Source organism: Oryzias latipes, chromosome 13 (genome assembly GCF_053564925.1).
Source record: "Oryzias latipes strain Hd-rR chromosome 13, Olatipes_Hd-rR_3.1".
NCBI classification, from domain to species: Eukaryota; Metazoa; Chordata; class Actinopteri; order Beloniformes; family Adrianichthyidae; genus Oryzias; species Oryzias latipes.
The window spans coordinates 35,091,964-35,114,516 of record NC_136249.1 but is presented as its reverse complement, the minus strand read 5'-3'; the positions used below and the strand labels follow the sequence as shown (position 1 = coordinate 35,114,516).

The window sequence follows — 22,553 nt, the reverse complement described above, 5'->3', positions numbered from 1 at the left end:
CTAAGAAAAAGTGGATGTTTGTCGGGCCCCCCACCTTTGTCAAATGGGGGGGGGGGGGGGTCTGGCTAAATTGCTACACCCAAGATACACTGAAACGCACAAACAAGCACACACCTTTGTAAATGAGGAATGGTTCTCAATCAACCTTCCAGGATAAATATGTTCTACAAGATGCAGATCTGCACACGACCAACGTGTTCTTTCAGAGTCACATTCACAAATATACAAAGTTAACATATTTATGACTACAGATTCTGGAAACCTCAGGGGTCGTCCACATGAAGGAGGGATCCTCCCCCAGGACGGACAGGTGATGTACCAGAACTCAGAGAAGAATTAACTTTAAAGTCTTAGAAAATGGAGCCATGGAAACAAAATATAATAATTATATTAATATCCATAATATTCTGGAGCTTACAAATGTGGGAAGATGAACTTTTCAGACTGAACCTGCAGGAAGAGTTTCTTCAGGCTGTTTGGTTCAAGTTTTACGTCGGTTGCTCCCGACAACCCTCTGCGTTTACCCGGACTTGGGACCGGCACATGAAAGCACTGAATAGCGCCCCCGTGTGGTTGCATTACCTAACCAAAGCTAATTTGTTCACCTGGATTATCCATTTTAGCCATAATGATTCACACTGGAGATGGTTATGTAACCAGAAATATGATTTTATAAAAATACGGTTCAGTTTTGAAACGAGCAGTTTTTTAGCTAAACTTTTGTTTTAATTAGATTTTTTTTGTAATTTTAAAGTCTTAAAAGTTTTTTTTCCTTTATTCAGATGTAAACTTAGTTTAATTTAATATAGAACTTCCATTATTTCAAAAATATTTTACTTAAAATTTTGTCAGAAATGGACATGAATCCTAAAATTATTGAAGTTTTAACTACATTTTCACATCTTTTAAACCAAACTAAAAACATTCAGAACTATTAGTACTCACAGGTTACTTTACTTCAGTGAATACTGTAGTCTTCTCCCCCCATTAGGAGGCAGTTCACACTTTCCAAACTTCATTTCTGCTCCAGTAAACTTCCTCTACACATGTAAATACAGCATCATGTGGACATTTGCAGTGAAATGGGAACCACAGGAAGCAGAGATCTGCTCCTCACTGCCACAGGTAGGATCCATCTTTGTGGTGGTCAGAGTTCCAGCAGGTCCAAAGGAACCAAAGTCTGAGAAAATGTCCTTTTCCAGTTTGGATGTTGGTTTAGATCCAGTTTAGTTTGAATTTGTGGCTCAGAAGCTGCAGATGATTGAACGAGAAACTCAACTCCAAAAGGCCAGAGATCTCTATGCAACAGCAAAATGGAACCAAGTTCCCATCATGCATTACTTTTCCTGAATGGTAATGTTGATTTTCCAGCTGAATGAAGGGGGAGGGGCTTACAACTCCATCATTGGTCTCCATCAGGTCAGAAGAGTGAAATCCAACCTTGGAGTTGTTCCGTTTTCACGTTTGTCCACTGGAACAGTCCAGTTGATCCATTCAGGCCAAAGACGTTTGTCATTTCACCTCAGGGTGAAAACACATTTGTGGTCCCGGACCAGCCAATCACAGAGCAGAAACCAAAAAAGATCCACCTGAACACATTTCCAGAGGAATATTGTGACTTTTGTAGACTTTGTAAAAAATGTCCAGAGTTCCTCACAGACAGAAACTGTTTTCCCACAGTTCAAATCTCCAGTGAGGCTGAAGAAGCTTCAAATTTCTGCTTCAACATCAAGAGTTGAACATCTGAACGTCCTTTCTGGACCGTCAGTGAAGGTTCTCAACTATCCAGGTGACATTTCACTCATCCAGGAGGCTTCATCAGGACTCAACTTTAGGATGTTTTTGGTAGATATTATTGCATAAAAACACAACCCATCAACTCTTCAGAGAAAAACTAAAACATATTAGGCTTAAAATGCATAAAACCATCACAGAGTCTTAATTCCATTCAAAATGGTATTTTATAAAACCATGGTAGAAATCTAGAACCGCTTTGAATTCTGATGTTCTGCCATCGATGGAACAGTTTGTTCTAGAAACTATTTTTATAGAAACCAGCAGGAATTCAGCTTTTCTAGAGGTTCTACCATTGGTAGAACAGCCTTAGTACTGAGAACAACATGAAGAACTGAATAAAATGCTGCACCTGAACTAGGGTTGTGCCGATGGACGATATCGTCCATCGTGATGGGTGACTGACATCCCGATGGAGAGACCACCATCGTGATGCCACGCCCCCGCCACGTTGCGCGTCGACACCATAAGCCGCGGTTACATGTACAAAATGTCTTGATGGGATCAATGGTCGGATTAGAATCCAACCGTGTACATGGGCCCAGAAAAATGTTTTCAGAATATAAAAACGTTCACTAAGGTCACACTTTCCGTCGGAATAAATCATTCGCACATGCGCAGTAGGGTTTGAAAACCGGAAGGATATCAATTCCGCCTAGCGGCTTTTTTTTCTTCCAAACTTTATTGAATGTAACAATTCAATACAAAACAATGTTAAACAGCGCCTAGCAGCTATATACATTGACATGTCAGCTCGGTAAAATACGAGATGATCTTCTAAACGTGCTTTTAATAATGTTACGGTTACTATGAAACACCTGTTCGCTCATCATTTGAATTTTAATCCGTGTGGTCAGAGCTTTTTCTGAACGAAGCCAGGATTAGCAGTATGCTAACACGGGCTAACAACATTAGCTTTGGGTGGTGCTGCTTGCTGGCTGCACGTAAACATGTAACAATAACATCAGCCTTTATTTAGTCGGGACACGACTGGAAACACAAATCCACGTGATTGTTTGAATGTTTTCTAAGGACTGAGCGACATTTCTGCTTTGAAGCTCAAACCGCTGTGTGTGTGCTGACGATCCGAGCTGTGCTCAGACACACACTTTTAGACCCGGTTCTGAGTTCGGTTGCTTGTACCCCTAGAGCTGCGGGACGGATCGCAGTCTTAAATCTCCCACACATAGCGCTCATGTAACAAAGCACCCCCCCCCCCCTTCCCCTCAAACACAAAGCTGTAAGTCCGCGCTCCGCCGGTCCACTTGACTAGTGAAGTGCGGGAGCGGACTACTTCTTTTCTATTTTGTTTGTTACTTTTTTGTTAAAGTCACTTCCTTCAGTTCATACTGGATCATCGCGGATTAGTCATTAGTTGGGAAATAAAATGAAGAAAGCAAAAAAAACGAATAGCAGTTATATAAGAACGAAAAATGTAAAAAATACCCCCCCCCCCCCGACGATGTCATCGTCCATCCCGATGGTTGACAGCAAACATCGTCAACGGCCAATTTAAGGGACATCGCCCAACCCTAATCTGAACCAGAAAACACTGAATCTGCAGCAACAGTTGCAGTTCCTTCAGAGAACAGTGGGTTTTGGTTCTGCAGCAGCAGAATGTTCCTTCACACCAACAGAACCTCCCATTCTAGACACTGAGACTCGTAGATGTTCTGAAACTGGACCACCAACCCAACACTGAGTCCAGAGAAATCCATCCACCTGAGAACAAAACTGCCGTTCTGTCAAGAAGGGGGCGGGGTCATTGAGTCAAGTCAAACCAAGATGTCAGAAGGTCGTTTTTGCACGCCAAACAGAAGAGTGAGCACGGTGAAAGTGGCTTTAGCTGGTGAAGTCATGCAGACACCTGGAGGCTGTAAGAGAAAAGTCCCAATAAGAAAACTGCAGTTTTTCTGCCAGCAGGAGGACAGTTGGAGACTTTCAGAGTAGAAAGGATGGTTGGAATCTTCTATGGTTTAGTAAATGTGTTTAGAGATGCATGAATAACACCAGTGGGGCTCTTTAGGGGGACATTTGTTAACCAAAACCACAGTTTCAGCGGCTCAATGCTGCTCATAGATCACCATCCACTGCTTTGAATGCAGTCAGTGTGGATAGAGAACGGAGATGAACCTCAAAGCTGGAAATGAAATTCACTTTGGAGTCTGACAAATACTGAAACCTGCAAGAAAGACTGAGTCATTTTAACTCAGGCTTGGAGCAGAATTGGTGACAACATTCATGTATTGAGAGGGTTAAGGTTAGTAAAGAGAAGCAGGTCAGAGCTGCACCTCTGAGGAGAATGTGCCACCGTTACATGCACATCATTATTGTCCAGCATTTGGGTTCAATGCTGTGACACACAAATGAAGAAACCGTTTTAAACCTGTTCAGAAACAAAACAACCCAAAAGATCAACAGGTTTTGGTTGGGATGCATTCTGTAGTCTAGACCTCACCCATTGTTGACCAAGTTTGGGTCTGAGCAGAGTTTGTTCCTCTAAATGAGGATGAACTATCCTCAGACAGGTTGGTGTGAAAAGAAGAAGCAACCAAACGGAGGTGGACTTCACCCCCCCACCATGTTTACCACAGAGTTGCTTCAACCAAAAATGTTCTTTTCTCTCAAAATGACAAAAATGAAACCATCCAGTTATAGAAATGTCCACCTTTCAGTGATCAGAACACGTTTCTGTTCAGAATATAAACTTCCTCCGTTTATATTCAACCCGGTTCTGAGATGAAAACCCAAACCGAGTGCAGAGAAACCCATAAGGCCTGGTTCCTCCAGAGTCCAGAGAAAATGACTACATTCAAAAAGATTTTTCATGCACCATTCAACAGACATTCCATAGGGAGTCTCTACTTCCTGCTAGAGATCAAAGCATAGCATGGTTTTCAAAATAAAGCTAGATGGTTTTCAGCACTGTTCATTTCACACTCAAGCCCGTAATGGAACAGAAATCTCAGGTAATCTGAGTACAGGACGGCATCAATGCACCCAGAAAGTTAAGATCCCAGGTGTGTAATGCTGTGGCGGCGCCCCCCTGTGGTCAGGCCCAGAGCTGGAATAAATGCATCCCCAAAATACCATTTCCTCACAGCAGAGCAGATGCTTCTCAGATGATTTCAGTTCTCATGAGTCATGTTGGTGAAACCAGAGGGATGGAGGGAGGGTTCAGGGTCAGGAATCCTCATGAATCCATTGTTCTTTGGAACAATGTTCAGTATTTAAACCATTTTTTCAAGCAGCCGTTTTGGCCAACAACTTTGCCGTGCGTTTCATTTGCTCAGAAACTCATTTTGGTAGTTTGGTGTTCTTTGAGGATTCCTGCAAACAACTTTGGTTCCATCAAGTGAAGTTTCTGCCTTAGTGGGACGGTGTACATCCTTCTAGAAACGGGCTTTGAATGCAGCACGTGACCATTTCTACAGACTTAGTGAATCTCAGGAACAGAGTTTGGAACTTTTCCTTTGGCCAGACGCTTTAACCACAGCTTTTCCATCCAGTTTGCAGTGGAATCTGTTTGCAGACATGCTTGTATTTTCATGGCTCCCATTGGTCCAGTTTATTCTCTAGTTGGCTTTCAGTCTGAGTTGAAGCCTTAGTTCACGTTCCTCCAATGGTCTGGTCCATTTATCCAGGTCCACACGTCTTCCTGTTTGGGTCACAGTTCCTCAGGACTTTCACAGCTTTTTGCCATTTCTTGCTCTCCAATGTGTTTGTTGTTCTTCCATGAATCAGGCTTTGTGGGTTTTAGAGACACATCTTCATCTGTTGTTTCCACACAGAGGGGGAAACGACTGAAAGGAAACCCAGACGAGAACGAAGCGCAGAAGAGCAAAGATCCATGCAGACGGACAAAAAGGAAAACCACAGGAAAGACGAGGAATCACAAGATGAAGAAACAAGAAGAGGATCCAGAAAACCAGAACCCAGAGACCCAACATGAAGTCCAGAGGCGGAGCCTCCAGGTGGACGCTCCAGAGGCGGAGCCTCCAGGTGGACGCTCCAGAGGCGGAGCCTCCAGGTGGACGCTCCAGAAACTAGAACACCAGTGGACCCAGAAAGACAGACCAGTGGGGAACCAGAGAAGAAGAGTTCCCAACCATGCATCACCGTGACAGGTGGGCGTGGCCGACGGTGCATGCAGCCCTCCCTGATCTACAGCTCCCTGGTTGTGGGCTGGGCTTTCACGTTCACGACCGCATCAACAGAACCTGAAGAACCAAAGACCAAACCTCTGGACCAGAACGTGTTCACTGACTCTAAATCAAACTAGTTCAAAGAAAACCAGAACCAGACCAAGAACCAAAAGCATTTATCACAACCAAACCCTGTTTCAAACAGTCCAAACTGGACTGAACCATCACAGAAATGTAGTTTTCTAAACCAGCACGTTAACAAAAGACAAACTGATGAGATGAGGTGTGTTCATACTATTTTAAAGGATGTAAGAATGTTTGAGAATCAATAGACATTCCATACTGATTTATAGATCCATCTATATATAGATATCTATACATATATAGATCTATAGATCTGCTTGAAATAAACCAACCACAGCGGGAAGGCCGAGCGCACGGAAACAAAGATAAAAATGGTTCTTACCTGTTGCAGCTCTACCTGGAAAAAAACGGCACAGACCGATCCAATCACAGTGGAAGAAGCAGAAAAGGAGATTCTGACCCTGATTGACCTCCAGACCACAGAGTCAAACCAACAACCTACTGATTCAGCTCCAGACCCACAACCTCTGCTAGACCTGAGAGCCGCTGCAGGTCAGAGGACGGCCATCAAACTACAGACCTCCAGGAGTTCATCAGGATCATTCAGGAACTACACTGATCCTGACCAGACCGGACTCTTCCAAACCTCCAACACTAAAGCCTGACGCTGAACCTCCACTAAACAGGAAACGGCGTTGAAGGTGACTTTACCACAGAGGAGGAGGAGCTTAGTGGAACCGCATCAAAACACAGTAGATGCATCATGAAAACAAATTTAAAAAACCTCCAAGTGATCGTCGGGGTTTCATGGAGGCAAAAAGAAACAAAGAGTGTAAAGAGGGGCGACACGGCGCCCAGAAGGAAAGACTCAGCAGCTAAGAGCTGGACGACCTACCTTTAGAGGACTCCGATGGTAAAATGTGGGTGTGTGCATTAAAACTGACTTACCGTCTGGAAGATCCGTACAGAAATGAAGTTTCCAAAATGGCCGAACATTTGAAATGATTCTGAGCTCAAAAACAAACTACAGATTGTTCTGAGGAAGCCCAGAAGTGGGAGACACACTGCAGCTTCTGGACCAGATTCTAGTTGATTTGCCACTAAGAAATATTTAGGAAGTCAGTGGAAGGAGGACGGAACCTAGAAGTTCAGGCAGAACTTGATGATCTGGGAAGGTTTTGGCACCAAAACACATTTCAGCGGGAAAGATCCTGAAAGCACCACTTCCATCCTCACTGGGACAGAAACACTCAGCAGAGCGTCCAACAACACAGGAAGTCACCTTCAACGCCAGCTTAGAGACAGAGGAAAAGAGCGGCGCGGCGGCCAAACCAAGAAAAGAAGGACTTACTGGTTGGAGATCTTCCTGAGGAGAAGAAGAGAAGAAAAGAGTTTTAGAAATGGGCTCTGGAGGAATAAACTACAAGCAGACATTTAGAGTCAAAGCGCTGATGGCGCCGCCATCCTAAAGCCTCCGTGATTGGCCGGCTTCCAGGGCTTCAAGCGGACAGACGGCTGAAATGGTTACCTCTTTGTTTGGTTCCACTTCTCCTTTTCCAGAACAGGCGCCGCTCTTCCAGCAAGGAATTCTGGGAAAGATGAGAGTACAGCTGCAGTCAGGCTCTGCTTTAGAATCAGGATCAGCAAAAACCAGATTTGAAGAAAACATTGAAAGTTTGAATTCAGTTAATAAAAAGGAAAAAATAAACTAGAATGATGAACGTTTTTATGAAAAGTGTAAAATAAAAAATAGGTTTTTCAATTACTAAAAATGAAAGAAATAAACCGTTAAACTGTTACTACATGAAAAGTAATATTTATCTGGAACAGCTGCAGTTTTTTATTTTCAGCTCTCATTTCTTTTTATAATTTTATTTCAAGTATTGATGTTTTAAAGCATTTCGTCCCACAAATGTAAAGTGAAGCCAAATATTGTTAACATTCTGACATCTTTACTCTCAATGATGCTGTTAGATTTACAGTTTTGCTGATGATGATGTAATATTTAGAGTATTTCAGCAGAGAATCCGTTTAAATTAGAATCTGGAGAATCCAAAAATTTAACAGCTGTTCACAAAATCCAGCAGAAAAGATATTAAAGAATATATGAAGCACAGAGTTTATTAAACTACACCTTTAAAATTTAAAAGATTTATTAATAAAAAGCCTGATAGTGATTTGAAATAAGATTTAGAGCAAAAAGAAAACTGTTTTCAGGAACGAGGTCTTTCCGGAACCGAACCTTCTCTGAAGTTCTCCCAGCAGCTCCAGAACAGAAACGTCACATTTCTCCCCAAAGTTCCGGATTTTCACCAACAACCCGAGAAGAATGAAGAACCACTGACCTGCAGCTCCGCCGCGTCCCGCAGAACCGAACCGAACACTGCTGACCAGTGTTGCCAGATCTGAGTGACAGTTTCCAGCCCAAACTCATCGTAAAACCCGCCCACCTCAATAAAAACCAGCCCAAATTTCAACCTAGCAAAAACCTAATGTTGAACGTAAAAGTATAGCCGTAGCCTAATAAAAAATGACGCAATAATAATAAATTATTGTATAATAAGTCTGTTATAATAAATGTTTTTTATAAAATAAGTACAGAAAATCCAGTTATAGGTTTCTCGTATCGTGTACTCTAGATGGCTTGGGAGAACTTGCATAACTTTGTTATGCAACAATATTTAAAGAATGAAACTTCAGTGTAAAACTTCAGTGTAAAAATAAAAATAAATAAAACTCTTTAGTCACTCAAATGGAGTTTTTCAATGTGTATTACTTTATTTTTTTAACTGAAAACGTTTAACACTAATAACAGTCAATAAATGCCAAATATGGCTAATACACGGAGGAATCAACCCCCCGCAACAATTGCTAAATATATAAAGAATGAAACAAGCTTTTGTATGAGCAAAAAATAAATAAACAAATTAAATAAATAAAAAAGACTATTTAGTCACTAATGCAGCTTTTAGAGATTTTACCTTTTCAATGTTTATTACTCTTTTTTTGAACTGAAGAACGTTGAACACTAATAACAGTCAATAAATGCCAAACATGAAGGAATCAACCCCCCGCAACAATTGCTAAATATATAGAGAATGAAACAAGCTTTCGTGTGAACAGAAAATAAAAAAAATAAGACTAATTAGTCACTCAAGTGCAGCTTTAAGAAAACATATACCTTTTCAATGTATTACTTTTTTCTTGAACTGAAGAACGTTGAACACTAATTACTGTGTACAGTCAATAAAAGCCAAATATGGCTAATACATGGAGGAATCAAACCCCCGCAACAATTGCTGTGGAGGTTTGAAGCTGGCTGATGTCCACCCGTTCCTGCTCAGGCCAGAGCGCACATCCATGAGACTTGAGAGAAGCGCCAGACCCATTCGATTCCTCGTGTCATCTTTAAGCAGTGTCACTTGGGAAAATGCCCTCTCAACGTGAGCGTTAGAGATGGGTAGGGTGAGCAATCTAATTGCACCCAGGGAAAGTTCTTTAAAACAGTTATTTCCCCCAGCATCTTTGAATTCTTCGACTTCAAGCCAAAAAGCATCAATTGATTGTTCGCTTGAAAATCCGGCTAATCCCACGTTTCTCCACTGGCTCTCTAAGACGTCTTGAGGACATGAAAAAAAATCTGCCTGTAGTTCTGTGATTCGAGGTCTGTTTATAGTGGACATCACTGTTTTGGGGGAAAGCAGCTCTAGTTTGCGCAGCATCTCCATCGAAGCAGGCAGGCGCATTTGATATTGAGCCAGAACTTCTTTAAAGAAAGCAAAGCACCGTGCTGAGATGGTCTCTTTCTGTTCTGGGGCAAGTGGGCTGGCCTCCAGCAGCTCTTGGAATGTGGTACCCAGATCAGCATCTTGATGGTTGAGGTAAATATTCTGCGATTTAAGATCAAGCTCTCGCAGTCGCACATCATTGTTCATACGCAAGACGCTGGGCTTAACAATCCTTCTCAGAGTAGACATATACAGTCTATCAAGGTCTCTAAATACACTCAGCGTGTCTCCAGTTTCCAGCTGGAAGTATTTATTTACTGTTTTGATTTCTTTAAGGACAGGGCGAAGAAAGTGCATGTACAGAATATTCGCTTTATCACTGTACATTTCTTTTAAAATCCTTGCGGAATAGCAGTGCTCTGCATCCGATACTAAACTAAAATGGATTTTAAGCACATCCTCTTGGTCCAGAATTCTTTCAATACAGTCAGAGATCACTAACCAGCGAGTGGAGCTGGGGGATATAAACTTTAACGGGCTGCCGCCGTCATTTAGGGTTTCGTAAACCGCTTTATAATCACCCTGACGCTTTGCTGAGTGAGCAAACCAGTTATAGGTTTCGCGAATCATGTACTCCAGATTGCTTGGGAGAAGTTGCATAGCTTTGTTAGCTACAATATCCAAAGAATGGCACACGCAGCGGATAAGCTGTAGACTTGGGTTTAATTCCTTGAGGAGCGTAAAAACTGAGTGTTTTTTTCCTACCATAACACTCGCTCCATCTGTCGCGATCCCCACCAAGTTTTTGAGATCCAGGCCATAATCTCTTAGAAAAGCAACAACTGCATCTGCTATTCCATTTGCGTTACAGTCCAAGAGGTCCACAAGTCCGAGATATGTGCTGACAAACTTGTGGTGCTTCATTGATCGGTACTTAACACAGATACATAGGAGCTTGTTTACTGATATGTCAGTGGTCTCGTCAAGATACAGTGAATATGGAGACTCACCAATATCTTCACGTAGCTCTTCTCTAAAATGTGGCGCCAGAACAGACTTTATTACTGCAGTGCACTTCGTCCTGTGCATTTTGAATGCCCCGACTTCATCTTGAATAATATCTGACAAGTCATCAACTGCGTTGATGGATGTATGACAAGCCACATACGTCGCAATCCTCAATTCACGACGTTTTTGGTCATCTTGTATTGTCTTTTGACCAGCAGCAGACCCCGTTGGTACAGCAAACGACTTAACACTTGGGCCTGGCACATGAGACTTGTGTTTTCTTGTGGCGCCATGTTCTTTCAAATCATGAAGTTGCGCTCGAATTTCCACTTTACAATACTTGCAACGAGCTTTGGAGTCATCCTCTGGCACAGGGGCAATCCAGCATTTTAGTTCCGGATAAGTCTCCCATTCCTTTCTGTAAAGTTTTTTGTATTTTCCCCACTTCGGCATGATGCTATCACCAGTAAAGGCCTACCTCAGTGACTTAGTTTAACCTTTTCACGTTGTTTTGGCGCTTATAACAATAAAGTAAACGACCGTTGGACAGAGCTGCGGGCAGCCGGCGCCCCCCTCTTTCTGCCACTGCCAGGTGCTGGACCACAGCGTATGTCAATCAGCGGTAGGCTGGTGATGACTGGTGGATTAGAGGGGGCGGGGCCTACCTGGGTGCGCGTTGGCTGAACGTTCTCCTCCGGCTGAGTGTATGAGCAGGCTGCGCTATTTTTGTTCGAGCTGTAACCATTCTGACAAGGTTAATAAAAGCCAATAAAAGCCCTGCATCATCTAAGGCTTCTGGAAATGAACCCAAACGGCAGAAAAGGGTTCTGACTCTGCAGAGGCTCTGGGAGTTTTAAAACAGCGTCAATTATTCGCTGATTTTTGTTATTCGCGGGGGGGGGGGGGGGGGGGGACTAAACCCCCGCGATTACGGGGGATTACTGTAATGTTTCATATATTCACCATGCTTTTTTTAAGATATATATTGATTAGTATACTTTTAATTAATATTTTAAATAATAAGAAAAATAATAATAATGACAGTAAAAAACCGCTAAATATTTTAAAAAGCAGCCCAAATTTTATAGACCCGCCCAATGCCAATTTTAGCCGCCCAACATAACCAAAAGAAGCCCAATTGGGCGGAAACCCGCCCAATCTGGCAACACTGCTGCTGACACACCTGGACCCCCTCACCTTAATGAGCTCTCAGCGGCAGAGGAGGAGGGGGCGGGGTCACGTGACCAGCCGCTCCTGCGGGAGACCAACCAATCGATTTGGAGATGAGATGGTGACGCAATAAGGCGGCGGTTCAAAGCTGCTTTGATCATTTTCCTTCATGTTTTTGTGTTTTGGATGCGCTTATTCAATACAGTTTTTAAAGTTATTTTCTACGAAAAAATACAAATAAAATAAAAAAGAGGAGGTCAGGTTTCAAGGTTTTTACATTTTATTATTTTTAAATTTGAGGGACAAAACTGAGTTCCAAAAGTTTATTTTAAACCAAAGGATAGCAATTAAGATCATAATTGTATATTTGGTTCTAATAGTAAGAATAATGTTGAGAAATTAAATAAAATAAAAACATGTAGTTTGAGATTTTCTCCTGCTTTATCTGTCATCTTATCTTCTGTAAGACAAGAACGTACTAACAAATTCAGTCAGTTATGAACTCTGACGTTGAAAAAGCCTGATTTCATTTTGTCCTGAAATACACTTTTTAAAGTTACTTAAGTAAATGTTACTGAGAGTCTGTATCTGTAACTGCTGCTAAATCATTTATTATTCTTTCCATCAAAACCTTAGTTGTTGTCAGAGGGACTTCAAATTATTTAATGTATCAAAGTCTCTTTATTACTCACTGATACCCTTTTTGTTATCTATTACTTTGATTTAAAAAACTTCATTTCTTTTCTGTGGTGGTCGTCATGGTAACAGTCTGGAGTAGAGCTGCACGATATGAGCAAAACTTGTGATATGCGATATTAGTGATCAATATAGCGATGAAGATATAATTTGCGGTACATAAACAAAGAGCTAAACAACCAAAAACATCATTACCATTTCATTACAGTTTAAAAATTATACTCCAAATGACCGTCGTTGACGTAGGAGGCAAACATCTAACATAAAAGGCTCATCTGATTGGTCAACAACGTGAAACGATCCATCCAATTGGTCAAATGCATAAATGGATTTATTTGATTCATTAAATGCTTCAAGCCGCCATAAGATTGTTTTAGCCCATTTAAGGAAACCATTTATTGTGATTTCTGCTGACTTTTGTGATATGCATTTTGCACAGCTTGATCTAGCCACAGGGGTTGCAAGCCAGTAACTTCTGTGCCGGTCCCAAGCCCGGATAAATAGAGAGGGTTGCGTCAGGAAGGGCATCCGGCGTAAAAATTGCCAAAATAACCATGCGAATCATCCACAACACTTTAGACATACCGGATCGGTCGAGGCCCGGGTTAACAACGACCGCCACCGATGCTGTTAACCTACAGGGTGTCGGTGGAAATTTGACTACTGTTGGTGGAAGAAAGAGGGGAGGCAGAAGGGTCCGTGGCCAGAGAGAGAAGGGAAAAGGCAGGAACATAGGTTTGAGAATAGGGACTCTTAACGTTGGCACAATGACAGGGAAAGGCAGAGAGCTGGCAGACATGATGGAGAGAAGGAAGGTAGATGTACTGTGTGTGCAGGAGACAAGGTGGAAGGGCAGCAAGGCACGTAGTATTGGAAGAGGATACAAACTGTTCTATCATGGTGTTGATAGGAAGAGAAACGGGGTAGGAGTGATTCTGAAGGGGGAGTTTGTGAACAGTGTTCTAGAGGTGAAAAGAGTCTCAGACAGGATGATGAGCCTAAAGTTAGAAATTGAAGGGGTGATGGTGAATGTAGTCAGTGGGTATGCGCCACAGGTTGGCTGTGAGTTAGAAGTGAAGGAGAGATTCTGGAGTGAGTTGGATGAGGTCATAGAGAGTTTTCCCAGAGGAGAGAGAGTTGTTATTGGAGCAGACTTTAATGGGCATGTTGGTGAGGGCAACAGAGGTGATGAGGAGGTGATGGGCAGGTTTGGTGTGAAGGAAAGGAATCTGGAGGGACAGATGGTGGTGGACTTTGCGAAGAGGATGGAAATGGCTGTAGTCAACACTTACTTCCAGAAGAGAGAGGAACATAGAGTGACATACAGAAGTGGAGGTAGGAGTACTCAGGTGGACTACATCCTATGTAGACGAGGCCATTTGAGAGAGGTTAATGACTGCAAAGTGGTGGTAGGAGAGAGTGTAGCCAGACAGCACCGCATGGTGGTGTGTAAAATGACTCTGGAGGTCAGGAAGAAGAAGAGAGGGAAAACAGAAAAGAAGACCAAGTGGTGGAAGCTACAGAATGAAGAAACTTGTGAGGAATTTAGGCAGAAGTTGAGGCAGGTCCTGGGTGGTCAGGATGAGCTTCCAGAGGACTGGGAAACTACAGCAGAGATTATCAGGGAAACAGGTAGGAAGGTGCTAGGTGTGTCATCTGGAAAGAGGAAAGACGGTAAAGAGACTTGGTGGTGGAATGAGGAAGTACAGGAATGCGTCCAGAGGAAGAGGTTGGCTAAAAGGAAGTGGGATGTAGAAAGGACTGAGGAAGGTAGACAGGAGTACAAGGAAGCGCAGCGTAGAGTGAAGAGAGAGGTGGCAAAGGCCAAACAGAAAGCTTACGATGAGCTATATGACAGGTTAGACACAAAGGAAGGAGAGAAGGACTTGTACAGACTAGCCAGACAGAGAGACAGAGATGGGAAGGACGTGCAACAGATAAGGGTGATTAAGGACAGAGATGGAAAGGTGCTAACAACCCAGGAGAGTGTACAGAAAAGATGGAAGGAGTATTTTGAGGAGCTGATGAACGAGGAAAATGACAGGGAAAGAAGGGAGGAAGATGTGGTTGTTGTGGAGCAGGAAGTAGCAGAGATTGGAAAGGATGAGGTTAGGAAGGCTCTGAAAAGGATGAAGAGCGGAAAGGCCGTTGGTCCTGATGACGTACCTGTGGAGGTATGGAAGTGCCTAGGAGAGACAGCAGTGGAATTTCTAACAAGGTTGTTCAATAGGATTCTAGAGAGTGAGAAGATGCCTGAGGAATGGAGGAGAAGCGTTCTGATCTGAGATCTGTGAGCAGCAGTATGGTTTCATGCCCCGTAAGAGCACCACTGATGCCATTTTTGCTTTGAGAATGTTGATGGAAAAGTACAGAGAAGGTCAGAAGGAGCTGCATTGTGTGTTCGTAGATTTAGAGAAGGCGTATGACAGGGTGCCGAGGGAGGAGCTGTGGTACTGTATGAGGTCGTCTGGAGTGGCAGAGAAGTATGTCAGAGTAGTTCAGGACATGTATGAGAGAAGTATGACGGTGGTGAGATGTGCTGTAGGTCAGACAGAGGAGTTCAAGGTGGAGGTGGGACTACACCAAGGATCAGCTTTGAGTCCTTTTTTGTTTGCTATGCTGATGGACAGGCTGACAGACGAGGTAAGACAGGAATCTCCCTGGACAATGATGTTTGCGGATGACATTGTAATTTGCAGTGAGAGTAGAGAGCAGGTGGAGGAACAGCTAGAGAGGTGGAGGTTTGCTCTGGAAAGAAGAGGTATGAAGGTCAGTCGTAGTAAGACAGAATACATGTGTCTGAACGAGAGGGATCAAGGTAGAAGCGTTAGGTTACAGGGGGCTGAGGTGAAGAAGGTGCAGGAGTTTAAGTACTTGGGGTCAACAGTTCAGTGTGATGGGGAGTGTGGAAAAGAGGTGAAGAGGCGAGTGCAGGCAGGTTGGAGCGGGTGGAGGAAAGTGTCAGGAGTGTTGTGTGACAGAAAAGTGCCAGCAAGACTCAAAGGAAAGGTGTACAAGACAGTGGTGAGACCAGCTCTGCTCTATGGGTTAGAGACGGTAGCAGTGAGACAGAGACAAGAGGCTGAGATGGAGGTAGCAGAGATGAAGATGTTGAGGTTCTCCTTAGGAGTGACCAGGTTAGACAGGATAAGGAACGAGTACATCAGAGGGACGGCTCATGTTGCCTGTGTTAGCGACAAAGTCAGAGAAGCCAGACTGAGATGGTTTGGACATGTTCAGAGGAGGGATAGTGGATATATTGGTAGAAGGATGTTGGAGATGGAGCTGCCTGGCCGGAGGGCAAGAGGACGGCCAAAGAGGAGATATATGGATGTCTTAACAGAGGACATGAAGTTGGCTAACGTTAGGGTAGAAGATGTTCATGATAGAGTGAGGTGGAAAAGGATGATTCGCTGTGGCGACCCCTGATGGGAAAAGCCGAAAGAGAAAGAAGATGTTGCACAGCTTGATATTGTGATTGTGCTCGCCTATGTCTGAAGATTTGCAGTAAAATCTGGTATCTCAGTCCAACCTTTTGCTCTTCTTCTTGCTCTTTTGCGTGTGATTTTGTCACGGTGTCCCCGGCTGACTCCTCCCCCTCATCAGCTACACCTGATGCCTCCAGCTGCACCTCCTCATCCTCGTCTGGCCGCAGGTTTTTAAGGAGACCACGGACCTGTAATCAACGCTAGTTCGTTGTACTCCCACGGTGCATCTCCGGCCTAGTTACGATTCTCGTGCATGTTTGCTACGTCCTCGACTAACCTAGCCTGTCTTTACCCAAACGGCAGAAAAGGGTTCTGACTCTGCAGAGGCTCTGGGAGTTTTAAAACAGCGTCAATTATTCGCTGATTTTTGTTATTCGCGGGGGGGGGGGGGGGGGGGACTAAACCCCCGCGATTACGGGGGATTACTGTAATGTTTCATATATTCACCATGCTTTTTTTAAGATATATATTGATTAGTATACTTTTAATTAATATTTTAAATAATAAGAAAAATAATAATAATGACAGTAAAAAACCGCTAAATATTTTAAAAAGCAGCCCAAATTTTATAGACCCGCCCAATGCCAATTTTAGCCGCCCAACATAACCAAAAGAAGCCCAATTGGGCGGAAACCCGCCCAATCTGGCAACACTGCTGCTGACACACCTGGACCCCCTCACCTTAATGAGCTCTCAGCGGCAGAGGAGGAGGGGGCGGGGTCACGTGACCAGCCGCTCCTGCGGGAGACCAACCAATCGATTTGGAGATGAGATGGTGACGCAATAAGGCGGCGGTTCAAAGCTGCTTTGATCATTTTCCTTCATGTTTTTGTGTTTTGGATGCGCTTATTCAATACAGTTTTTAAAGTTATTTTCTACGAAAAAATACAAATAAAATAAAAAAGAGGAGGTCAGGTTTCAAGGTTTTTACATTTTATTATTTTTAAATTTGAGGGACAAAACTGAGTTCCAAAAGTTTATTTTAAACCAAAGGATAGCAATTAAGATCATAATTGTATATTTGGTTCTAATAGTAAGAATAATGTTGAGAAATTAAATAAAATAAAAACATGTAGTTTGAGATTTTCTCCTGCTTTATCTGTCATCTTATCTTCTGTAAGACAAGAACGTACTAACAAATTCAGTCAGTTATGAACTCTGACGTTGAAAAAGCCTGATTTCATTTTGTCCTGAAATACACTTTTTAAAGTTACTTAAGTAAATGTTACTGAGAGTCTGTATCTGTAACTGCTGCTAAATCATTTATTATTCTTTCCATCAAAACCTTAGTTGTTGTCAGAGGGACTTCAAATTATTTAATGTATCAAAGTCTCTTTATTACTCACTGATACCCTTTTTGTTATCTATTACTTTGATTTAAAAAACTTCATTTCTTTTCTGTGGTGGTCGTCATGGTAACAGTCTGGAGTAGAGCTGCACGATATGAGCAAAACTTGTGATATGCGATATTAGTGATCAATATAGCGATGAAGATATAATTTGCGGTACATAAACAAAGAGCTAAACAACCAAAAACATCATTACCATTTCATTACAGTTTAAAAATTATACTCCAAATGACCGTCGTTGACGTAGGAGGCAAACATCTAACATAAAAGGCTCATCTGATTGGTCAACAACGTGAAACGATCCATCCAATTGGTCAAATGCATAAATGGATTTATTTGATTCATTAAATGCTTCAAGCCGCCATAAGATTGTTTTAGCCCATTTAAGGAAACCATTTATTGTGATTTCTGCTGACTTTTGTGATATGCATTTTGCACAGCTTGATCTAGCCACAGGGGTTGCAAGCCAGTAACTTCTGTGCCGGTCCCAAGCCCGGATAAATAGAGAGGGTTGCGTCAGGAAGGGCATCCGGCGTAAAAATTGCCAAAATAACCATGCGAATCATCCACAACACTTTAGACATACCGGATCGGTCGAGGCCCGGGTTAACAACGACCGCCACCGATGCTGTTAACCTACAGGGTGTCGGTGGAAATTTGACTACTGTTGGTGGAAGAAAGAGGGGAGGCAGAAGGGTCCGTGGCCAGAGAGAGAAGGGAAAAGGCAGGAACATAGGTTTGAGAATAGGGACTCTTAACGTTGGCACAATGACAGGGAAAGGCAGAGAGCTGGCAGACATGATGGAGAGAAGGAAGGTAGATGTACTGTGTGTGCAGGAGACAAGGTGGAAGGGCAGCAAGGCACGTAGTATTGGAAGAGGATACAAACTGTTCTATCATGGTGTTGATAGGAAGAGAAACGGGGTAGGAGTGATTCTGAAGGGGGAGTTTGTGAACAGTGTTCTAGAGGTGAAAAGAGTCTCAGACAGGATGATGAGCCTAAAGTTAGAAATTGAAGGGGTGATGGTGAATGTAGTCAGTGGGTATGCGCCACAGGTTGGCTGTGAGTTAGAAGTGAAGGAGAGATTCTGGAGTGAGTTGGATGAGGTCATAGAGAGTTTTCCCAGAGGAGAGAGAGTTGTTATTGGAGCAGACTTTAATGGGCATGTTGGTGAGGGCAACAGAGGTGATGAGGAGGTGATGGGCAGGTTTGGTGTGAAGGAAAGGAATCTGGAGGGACAGATGGTGGTGGACTTTGCGAAGAGGATGGAAATGGCTGTAGTCAACACTTACTTCCAGAAGAGAGAGGAACATAGAGTGACATACAGAAGTGGAGGTAGGAGTACTCAGGTGGACTACATCCTATGTAGACGAGGCCATTTGAGAGAGGTTAATGACTGCAAAGTGGTGGTAGGAGAGAGTGTAGCCAGACAGCACCGCATGGTGGTGTGTAAAATGACTCTGGAGGTCAGGAAGAAGAAGAGAGGGAAAACAGAAAAGAAGACCAAGTGGTGGAAGCTACAGAATGAAGAAACTTGTGAGGAATTTAGGCAGAAGTTGAGGCAGGTCCTGGGTGGTCAGGATGAGCTTCCAGAGGACTGGGAAACTACAGCAGAGATTATCAGGGAAACAGGTAGGAAGGTGCTAGGTGTGTCATCTGGAAAGAGGAAAGACGGTAAAGAGACTTGGTGGTGGAATGAGGAAGTACAGGAATGCGTCCAGAGGAAGAGGTTGGCTAAAAGGAAGTGGGATGTAGAAAGGACTGAGGAAGGTAGACAGGAGTACAAGGAAGCGCAGCGTAGAGTGAAGAGAGAGGTGGCAAAGGCCAAACAGAAAGCTTACGATGAGCTATATGACAGGTTAGACACAAAGGAAGGAGAGAAGGACTTGTACAGACTAGCCAGACAGAGAGACAGAGATGGGAAGGACGTGCAACAGATAAGGGTGATTAAGGACAGAGATGGAAAGGTGCTAACAACCCAGGAGAGTGTACAGAAAAGATGGAAGGAGTATTTTGAGGAGCTGATGAACGAGGAAAATGACAGGGAAAGAAGGGAGGAAGATGTGGTTGTTGTGGAGCAGGAAGTAGCAGAGATTGGAAAGGATGAGGTTAGGAAGGCTCTGAAAAGGATGAAGAGCGGAAAGGCCGTTGGTCCTGATGACGTACCTGTGGAGGTATGGAAGTGCCTAGGAGAGACAGCAGTGGAATTTCTAACAAGGTTGTTCAATAGGATTCTAGAGAGTGAGAAGATGCCTGAGGAATGGAGGAGAAGCGTTCTGGTCCCGATCTTTAAGAACAAGGGTGACATGCAGAACTGCAGCAGCTATAGAGGAATAAAGTTGATGAGCCACACAATGAAGCTGTGGGAAAGAGTAATGGAAGCCAGGCTTAGGAAGAAGGTGGAGATCTGTGAGCAGCAGTATGGTTTCATGCCCCGTAAGAGCACCACTGATGCCATTTTTGCTTTGAGAATGTTGATGGAAAAGTACAGAGAAGGTCAGAAGGAGCTGCATTGTGTGTTCGTAGATTTAGAGAAGGCGTATGACAGGGTGCCGAGGGAGGAGCTGTGGTACTGTATGAGGTCGTCTGGAGTGGCAGAGAAGTATGTCAGAGTAGTTCAGGACATGTATGAGAGAAGTATGACGGTGGTGAGATGTGCTGTAGGTCAGACAGAGGAGTTCAAGGTGGAGGTGGGACTACACCAAGGATCAGCTTTGAGTCCTTTTTTGTTTGCTATGCTGATGGACAGGCTGACAGACGAGGTAAGACAGGAATCTCCCTGGACAATGATGTTTGCGGATGACATTGTAATTTGCAGTGAGAGTAGAGAGCAGGTGGAGGAACAGCTAGAGAGGTGGAGGTTTGCTCTGGAAAGAAGAGGTATGAAGGTCAGTCGTAGTAAGACAGAATACATGTGTCTGAACGAGAGGGATCAAGGTAGAAGCGTTAGGTTACAGGGGGCTGAGGTGAAGAAGGTGCAGGAGTTTAAGTACTTGGGGTCAACAGTTCAGTGTGATGGGGAGTGTGGAAAAGAGGTGAAGAGGCGAGTGCAGGCAGGTTGGAGCGGGTGGAGGAAAGTGTCAGGAGTGTTGTGTGACAGAAAAGTGCCAGCAAGACTCAAAGGAAAGGTGTACAAGACAGTGGTGAGACCAGCTCTGCTCTATGGGTTAGAGACGGTAGCAGTGAGACAGAGACAAGAGGCTGAGATGGAGGTAGCAGAGATGAAGATGTTGAGGTTCTCCTTAGGAGTGACCAGGTTAGACAGGATAAGGAACGAGTACATCAGAGGGACGGCTCATGTTGCCTGTGTTAGCGACAAAGTCAGAGAAGCCAGACTGAGATGGTTTGGACATGTTCAGAGGAGGGATAGTGGATATATTGGTAGAAGGATGTTGGAGATGGAGCTGCCTGGCCGGAGGGCAAGAGGACGGCCAAAGAGGAGATATATGGATGTCTTAACAGAGGACATGAAGTTGGCTAACGTTAGGGTAGAAGATGTTCATGATAGAGTGAGGTGGAAAAGGATGATTCGCTGTGGCGACCCCTGATGGGAAAAGCCGAAAGAGAAAGAAGATGTTGCACAGCTTGATATTGTGATTGTGCTCGCCTATGTCTGAAGATTTGCAGTAAAATCTGGTATCTCAGTCCAACCTTTTGCTCTTCTTCTTGCTCTTTTGCGTGTGATTTTGTCACGGTGTCCCCGGCTGACTCCTCCCCCTCATCAGCTACACCTGATGCCTCCAGCTGCACCTCCTCATCCTCGTCTGGCCGCAGGTTTTTAAGGAGACCACGGACCTGTAATCAACGCTAGTTCGTTGTACTCCCACGGTGCATCTCCGGCCTAGTTACGATTCTCGTGCATGTTTGCTACGTCCTCGACTAACCTAGCCTGTCTTTACCTCGTCTCAGGATCGCATCTCCGTTTGGACCCCTTTGGTGGCTGCTTACCTCTCGCTGGTCACGTCCCGACGCTCCTCTGGCTTTCCTCCTCGGATCCAACGGTTGTCGCCGCCAGGACCCTCCAACCACCTCCGCTGTCTACCACAGTAAACCTGGGACTCAGTTTCATCCTCCCTGCCGTATTAAAACCAGTTACCACTTACCTTTCTGCCTGCCTTGTGTCCTTCCGGGTTCCAGCACTTGAGTCTGCCTAAGCCTGCTAGCCATGACAGATTCTTCCATTTGTTTTTATTTATAGGTCAGAGGTCAAGGCGACAGACACAGAAGTTGAATCTGCCTCATTTTATCGTTGGTGAGGCAAAGTAGCAGTTGAACCTTTTGCTGATGTCGTTTTAATCTGCCGCTGAGATGTCTGATCCGGTCTGATGCTGGAATTCTCCTTCAGACTGTCAAATTGTTTGTCCTGTTTTTAAAACAATGTGGTGCTTTAAGAATGTTCTTTGTCTAATGGTGGACAATGTTCTGCTGCTCCATTATGTGACTGTTTTTATTCCTGTCATTCCTGATTAACCAACATTTCAAATCAAATCCATCTTCGTCTTCGTCTTCTTCTGTCAGACGGCTGTCTTCCTGCAGCACATCAAACCAAAGCTGGATCTGTTTGTTCAGCAGCTGCTGGATGTTCTCTGTTCTCTGAACGTTCTACGAGTCTTCAAACACGTTCTGCAAACTCCCTCTGAAGATGAACAGCTTGGAGGAAGAGGAGGATGGAGCAGAGTCCTTAAAGAGTGACCGGTCCAAAAGGTCAACCTGAGAACTTCAGACATGATTCCCACACCCTGCAAACGCTGCACTGAATTCTGGGAAACTGAGTTTGTTTTCAGAAAGGACCTTCAGAGTCTGTGTTAATGCAGCATGTTTGGAGACTTCCAAATAAGCTGCATCCCTTGTGTTCACCAAATGAAAGAGTGTCTGAAGAAGACTGCGGCTGGCGCCCAAAACATGTCAAAGGAAGCAGGAATGTTTGAAACTGAGGAAAAGCCTCAAACACCAGCATGTGGAGCTGCAGCAGCTGTGATGCTCACTCCTCAGTAAGAAATGCTGCTATTGGCTGACCTGGAAGGAGCTTTATGACATCATCACATAATTTGCACATTATTTAAATGGATCCTTTCAAGGCAAATTGGTAA

General features: G+C 43.8%; 2 long non-coding RNA genes across 2 annotated transcripts in view; both read right to left on the bottom strand.

Moving 5' to 3' along the window:
- LOC144981599 (uncharacterized) overlaps positions 1 to 22,553 on the bottom strand; it is a 383,701-nt gene that overhangs the window by 231,639 nt on the left and 129,509 nt on the right. The window lies entirely within an intron of this gene.
- On the bottom strand, positions 6,827 to 8,403 carry LOC144981602 (uncharacterized). The gene is made up of 3 exons (XR_013647208.1): positions 8,266 to 8,403; positions 7,552 to 7,612; positions 6,827 to 7,389 (listed from the first exon to the last, which is right to left on the bottom strand). It is a non-coding gene; the product is annotated as an uncharacterized LOC144981602 (long non-coding RNA).